Below are 7670 nucleotides of genomic sequence, written 5' to 3' on the forward strand. Positions count from 1 at the left end.
CTTTGTCTTCTAGATAGTTGGAAAATATGGGCTTGGTAATAGAAATGAGGCTAGAAATTGATCAAATTTTGTATTTTCAATTATTTATTTATTTCAAATACCTTTATTAAAAGATACAAACAATGACTTTACACATGGACCAAACTTGATGGGCTGCATAGAAGTCAGATTGACTACATTTGTGGAAGGAATTGTTCAAGAAGCTTAATATCGGCCATCTTAGCTGGGCTGGGGTGGACCATCAATTATGCATGTGCAAGTTCATTTTGAGATCCAAGAAAATTAAAATAAATCCACAAGAACCAAGATATGATCTTAAATCTATTCCATTTGAATTTCATAATCATCTTAAGAATAGGTTTGAAGCATTGAACGCCAGTGATCAAAGGCCAGATGAACTATGGAAAGATGATATCAAGTAAATTGTCCATGAAGAAAGCAAAAGGTCATTACAAAGATAAAGGAAGAAGAAAAAAAAAACCCAAAATGGATGAATGAGCCTTAGTTTAGAAAAATGTATCACTACTGGTTTATTAGTTGTGACAAATATACAATACCAACTGAAAATATCTGTAATAAGGGAAACTCAAAATGAGTTCCATGTAAACCCTTATTTTATTCCCATGACTTTTCTGTAAACATAAAAGTATTTTGAAGTTAATTTTACTTTTTGAAAATGTATGAATCTAACAATTACATTGTTCTCAAACCTTTGCAGCTAAAATTGTATTCATAAACTCCCTAAAGAGAGGCAATCAATGTCTCACCCAGTTACATACAAATTCAAGTTCAAGATTCTGTACCATATATCTTTGTGTATACAGCAAATCACAGTTTTCCAGAATTTCCTAGCAAAACCTGCAGAGTGGTTAAAAAAAAAATCTCTTGAATCTAATCACCCATTGTGAATTGTATTCTAACATGTATTACTCCCTTGACCTCAGTGGGTAAAAGTGAACTTAACCTGATATGAATTGCCATGGGATGAACAATCACAGTTCTTTGTTTATACAACTTGATGTTTTCCTGTCAATAAAACACAATTTAAGATTAAGAGCCCTTAAAATCATGTTCAGTCTATTCCAACTGTCAAAACCTAAATTCTAGATCTTATTTAACCAAAATACATAAATCTTTAACACAGTAAAAATATTATTTTTGTTAATAACAAGCTTAGGATTATTGGCAACCCACCCACTAGCCAACTAACCAACCAAGAACTCAGATGTTCTCAGGCTGGGATTCTAAGAAAGTACAAGACAGAATACCTAGAATGTATACTTAGTCAATCACATTTATTTTTTGCCTCAAGTTTAATTTCCTCAGTGTGATTCTATCAAACTCAGAAACTTTCAATGATATAAGTAGGGAATATACCACAAAGTAACATTAAGAAAGGTATGACAGGCCAAACAGTAAATATATTTGTTACTTGTACACTCACTCTTGAATCAATTACATTGTCCAAGATAAAGTAATGCTCGCAAGGACTAGGCCTGGGTCAAGTGATCATGCTTAAAACTGAGGATAGAGAGAGCCATCTTAGAAACATACTTGCTAACACCTGCATGGAAAGCTTTGGTGGCTTAGCGGTAAGGCGTTGCACTGCCAACCCAAAGGAAAGTAGTTTGAATCCACTGTGAGAGAAAGATGAACCTAACGATTTTCCCCATGCTTCTGAAAACTTCCTGGAGACTCAGTATCAGTTGTGAGTTGATTCCAACTTAAAGGCCTATAACAACAACAAGAGTAGGATGCATTAAAGATTATATGTTGGTTCTTGTTGACTTGTTTTCATTTTATTCAGGTTCAATTTGACCTTGTATTTGAGTCATTGATGATTTGACCCACAGTCAAAAGCCCCTTGCCTTTGCCTATCTGATGAAATTGAATTTATCTAATCCTTCCACAGATGTTGCCAATGTGACTTCTAGATAGTCCTTCTGTTTAGATTCTTAAATAAGTTTGGGCATCTGTTAAGTTTTTTAAAAAAGAAACACAAACAAAAAGCCAACATCCTAAATGTATTTGAAATAAATAACTTGTTGGTCATCCAAAATTCTATCATGTGACCTCTGGTCTTATTTCTTTCACCGAGGTCACATTTTCTAACCACCAATTTTTTTTTCTTAATTTCCAACTTTAAGATTGCAATCACCAACTACTGTACTGAATACACAGGAATACTGTACTGTATGAACAAGAATGCCAAAAGTAAAGGGTCAGTAAAAGAGAGGAAGATACTTGAGGGGGTGGATTGACACCGTGACTGCAGCAATCGGCTTGGGCAGAACAGTTGCTCTTTAGAATCAGGCAGGCTTTCCTTTCCTCTTGCACACTGGGTTGCTGAGTCAGAGTACCTAGCTTGTACGGCACTTAACGATAGGTAAAAATGAATAAATAAGTGTGCTCTTACCAGAAGATTTGGGAATTAGCATTCCCAAAAAACTGTCATTGAGTCAGTTTCAACTCATAGTGACGCCCCACCGTGTTTCTGAGACAGTGCATTGCAATTCAGGAGACTCTTTCCTCTGAAGGAAGGCGGGTGGATTTAAAGTGCCAGGGAAGTCCACCTTCGGGCTGACAGCACAGATCCCTGGAATGACAGAATCAGCGGCTGCTGTGAAGTCTCTGGCAGATTAAAAAATCTGAAGAAGCATGGACTCTATGTGAACAGTTCAACTCCCTGTGGACTAGGCCATGAGATCTCATTTAGACAGGAAAAAGATGAGATATGTAATACTATGTTCTCTGTGTGCCTCTCTCTTTCATTGTAGCTGAGTCAGAACTGACTCAAAGCTGACCCAACATTGAGTTTCTGAGACTATAAAATGTCCAGAAGATAACCCATCTTCTTTCCTATTGAGCAAGTGGTGAGCTCAAACTACCAGAGAAACATGGCTTTTGGGTCAGTAATGCAACTCTTTAAGGACTAGATTAGCAGAGATACTTATAGTACCATTAGTTTGCCTTACTATGGATATTTTATTCCATTAGAAACCAAAGACTTGGCTCTTTTAAGAAGTAGGAACTGAGAGACTATCTGTTTCTATTTACACATCACTCTGCTTAAGTTTATAATGCTACCCCACCTTGGGAATAATCTCAATGTTCTCCCCCCTCTACCAACTCTATAGAACTATGTGAGAACTCATTAGATTACACCAGTGACTCTTGAAGTAGGTAGGAGGGTGGGGGGTGGATTTTCCAGCATGTTTTGCTGAGGAAGTAACTCGCACAGGAGGAGATTGCTCATCCTTCTCCCCTGGAGTAGCTAGTGGATTCAAACCATAAGCGTTAGGGATTGCAGCACAGCTCCTTACCACTAGGCCACCAGAATTCCTTATTCATGAAGGTAATACTATTTAAATTTAATTTACAATTGCTATTCTTACTGAATAATTTTTGGTGTGACTTGTATTCTGAATTTTTCACTTGTTACTCTTTATAGTCAATGATAAAGTATCTTTCAAGTTACCGTTGAAAAAAGATTGAATACAGATGTTAAGTTAAACAAGCTAAAAGACTGACTCTCTAAAATGACTGATAAAGTAAAAAAAAAAAAAACCCAATGAAAAAAATTCTAGAGTAGAATTAGAAAAAAACATTGACATAAATTTGTAAAAAGAAATAATTTTTCAAAAAAAGTGTAAAGTAGAAATATATTTTCACACATAGCTCAGGGATCACATAAATGCCAAGAGAAGTGACAGTTGCTGAAATAAATGTGTTTTTTATGAAAAGCAAAGTAGTAAAACAAACAAAATAGAGCATAAAATGGGTAAATTTTCAGTGTATTAGTTATTGCTGCCTCAGGGTAGCTGTAAATTATAAACTTGTTTTAAAAATTTTTTTTTACTCATGAATATATTCTGGGTCTGTTCTTCCTTTGACAGTCTTTGTGAGTTGACCTTTGCTGATTTAGAATCTTCTTTAAAGTTTATAAATCAAAGGGTATGAGATTTGGGGATGAACACTCTTCATGTAAAAATTCATACACATACATACATGCATGCACTCACAACACATATATGTATATGCAAACATACAGAGGGAGATCTGGTGGTATAGTTTGCAGGGAGTTGTGCTGCTAACCTCAAAGCCAACTCTCTTATGGTTTGAATCCACCAGCAGCCCTGTGGTGAACAGATGAGCAATCTTCTTCCATGTACTTCACAGCCTTATAAATCTGGAAGGAGAAGGTCAGAAATGTTTTGGTTCTAGCTTAGTAACAATTAATACAAACCAATAGATGATAGATAGATAGATAGATAGATAGATAGATAGATAGATAGATATAGAGATGATAGATGACAACATTAATAATTATTATTTTATATATTTTTCTTATTGTTGAGTGCCGTTGAGTCAGAACCAACCCATAGCTGACCCTCCAGCAGATTTTCAGAGGCAGTTAATTGCATAGGAGGAGATTGTCCATCCTTCTCCTGTGAAGCAGCTGTAGATTTGAAACTCGTGCCTTCAGGATTGCAATGCAGCTTCTTACCATATAATTAGGAATATGATACCAACATTTGGGAACATTATCAAATCAAATGTAATACTCTAAATCTTATCTAAATAAGTTTTCTCTTTAAAAATCCAAAGCTTATACTTGTTTTTCTTTTAGAAAGTGATTATGTTGCATAGAATAGAGTAAGAATTGAAGAGCATCACATAGCATAGAATAGAATAGGAGTCACAAAGGACAAAGTTTCAGGAAATGAGTCATACTTTGTTTATAAGTGAAGGTGAACAAATTTGTCATGAGATGGAAAACAACTGTGGATGGAAATGCTTTGGGAACACATTACGGAAACTTTCAGAGGCATCTCATTGGCAATTATAGACACAATTCAAGGTCTACTTCTTCCTGCTTAGAAATTCCCCACTGTCCAGCACAGCCTGGAGGCCTAGACACTTCCTTCCAACCACTGGTGCTACAGAACTGCAATCTACTCCATTGAATCAAATTAGACTCATAACAACCCTAAAGGACAGAACAGAACTGTCCCCGAGTGTTCCAAAGTTGTAAATCATTATGGAAGCAGATGGCCTCATCTTTCTCCCTATGGAGTGGTAGTGGCTTCAAACCACAGACCTTCGAGTTAGCAACAGAATGTTTTGACTACTGTGCCAACAGAATGGCTTCAACAGAGAACAGAATAACGAAAATCCACATCTGAATGGACTTATCCAAGAGAATGATGCTTAAAATTACCTTACTGTTCATATCATACATCCATTTGCACTGTTGCAAATAGGAATTAAAGTGAAAGTAGAAATATAAAAACAAAAACAGTTAATTCTTCATTTCTGAAATAGAAAATCAATTCCTATTACTGAATTTTACACAACTGCTGTAAGGAATAGAATAAAGAAAGTAGAAAGCTAGATAATGCCAACTCCACAAATTAACACATCATTCCTGAGTCACGAAGGAGTCCTCACTCTTATTTTTTATTTTATTTTACTTTATTTTATTATCTTGGGTGTATACTGTCATATCATCCGACTAGTACAGGAGGAGACTGCCCCTCCTTCTCCAGCAGATCATCTGGTGGATTCGAACCACATACATCTGTGATTGCAGTGCAGCTTCTTGCCAAAAGGCCACCAGAGCTCCCTAGTAGTCCTCACTCTTAAGGAAACAACAACTGTAAAAGACCTCAGAGTGAGGAAAATGCAATAATAAAATTTAGATTAAAATAAAATTATAATTAATAGTAATTTCTGACCATTTTTTTGTAAGCAAGGATTCAAAATTAATATACCTAAGCTGGTGTGATTATATTCCTTATGTTGTCATTTTTGTCATGTATGTTTAAGAAAACTTATAGGTACATTTATTGCATTTCCTTCTTATTATGGAACTAATTCTCAATTCTTTTTTAGTCTCCATTAAGTTATGGATAAAGTAGAATCCATTTAGTTATGTCTATAAGGAACATCTCTTTTTGTTTCACAATATATAATAATATATATTTAGATGAAAGATGAAAAGAAAGTCTTAGTAAGTTTAATAAAGGAAATGTAAACCAAAGTCAATAAATCTGATTTAGCAAAAGGAGAAGCATGAATGATCTATGAATGAACCTTAGACTGAAATGATGAATTCTTGTTGTTGTTAAGTGCTGTCAAGTCGTAGGCGACTCATAGTGACTCCATGAACGAAAGACCTGAACACTTACATAACTTCTATCTTTTGTCCAGGTTCATAGGGTTTCCAGAAGCAAACTATTTCAAAAGTGGATGCCACTCCTGCTTCCAAGCTTGTTTTAATCGGGAAACTCCACCAAACACTGTCCACCATGGGTAACCAGAATTGCATTTGACACATCAGTGTCACACACAGTGTTCAGTTTCACATCAACCATAAGTTACCTCTATACAACAAGACCCACCAGATAATTGCTAGATCTACAGTCATAAAGCCGATCTAAGACTTACTCATCTTATCTCTCCTGAAAGCATCCTGTCTGTGCACTACAGGTTACCATAAATATGCAGAATAAATCAGAGTGTTTTGCAAGAATTGTTAAATTATAGATTGTGGTAGGTCAATAGGGTCAAAATGGGACAGATTTATTAAAGATGATGTTGAGAAAATCTGTCCTTTTGAAAATACCAGCCTAAGGCCATACTACCCTCAACACATCAGTGTCATTGGAAAACACTTCTTCCTGGGATTGGACACAATCCTGTGAGGACACAGAAGTCAATATATTGGCCTGACATTTCACAGCATAAGGTGAAGAGAATGGCATTAGTACATTCTCCACAGACCTTATGTTTCTAACCCTTTAAAAATTTAAAGCATACAAGAGGAAAATTGTGAAAATAAGTTAAAAGCTATTTAATTTGCTTTAAGTAGATGAATTTTTTGAATGTCAAATTTTGTCCACACTTTTAAGTTCTACTAACTACAGTCCTACAGGGTTGTTTTAGCATAAATGACCTATTTTTGCACAAGCATCATTCTAAAGAAACTGTTATCCTCATTAAAGCTCTCAAAATTGACATAAAATGTGAATGTGCATGAATTAATATTGGGTATACCTTCTGAAGGACATTAGATTTTTACTATTCTTATAGGTCCTTATCAAATGAGTGAGAGAGAGAGAGAGAGAGAGAGAGAGAGAGGTGGGTACAAACACATACACATACACAGATACCTAAGGCATCTGGCTCAAAAATATTTTTCACTAAAATTTTGCATTTGGTTCTACAAGTATAACAATATAAATCAAAAGCTCTACTTCCTGCTGCTAGTTTTATTTTGACACCAGTTGTACATGTAGCATTTCTTGCTCTGACCCTAAATACCCAGAACTAGGTCAGACTTCTCAAGTTAAACTGCACAATCCCACAATCCTCTAAACTGCCAAATGAACTCAAGATTTAAGGTACCAGCCTCAGGCTCAGAGACCTTCTTTCTTGCGAATGGCTGGCTATAAATTTGTGTTACTCATGCCCCTTTAGAATACTAGTCATTCATAGCTCAAGATTCTCCAGTTCCCTCATCTGGGGACTAATTCACGAATTCACTAGAATGACTCATAAAAACTCACAGAATTATATATCTCTTTTAAACAGTTTTCTCCCTCCTCTGTTTCAGTGCATTATATATTATTGAACCCATCTTACTCAGTCTCTCCCCAACCCCAAGG

This window comes from Elephantulus edwardii, unplaced genomic scaffold (assembly GCF_000299155.1).
Source record: "Elephantulus edwardii isolate Elephantulus edwardi_28Jun2011 unplaced genomic scaffold, EleEdw1.0 scaffold00098, whole genome shotgun sequence".
Lineage (NCBI taxonomy): Eukaryota > Metazoa > Chordata > Mammalia > Macroscelidea > Macroscelididae > Elephantulus > Elephantulus edwardii.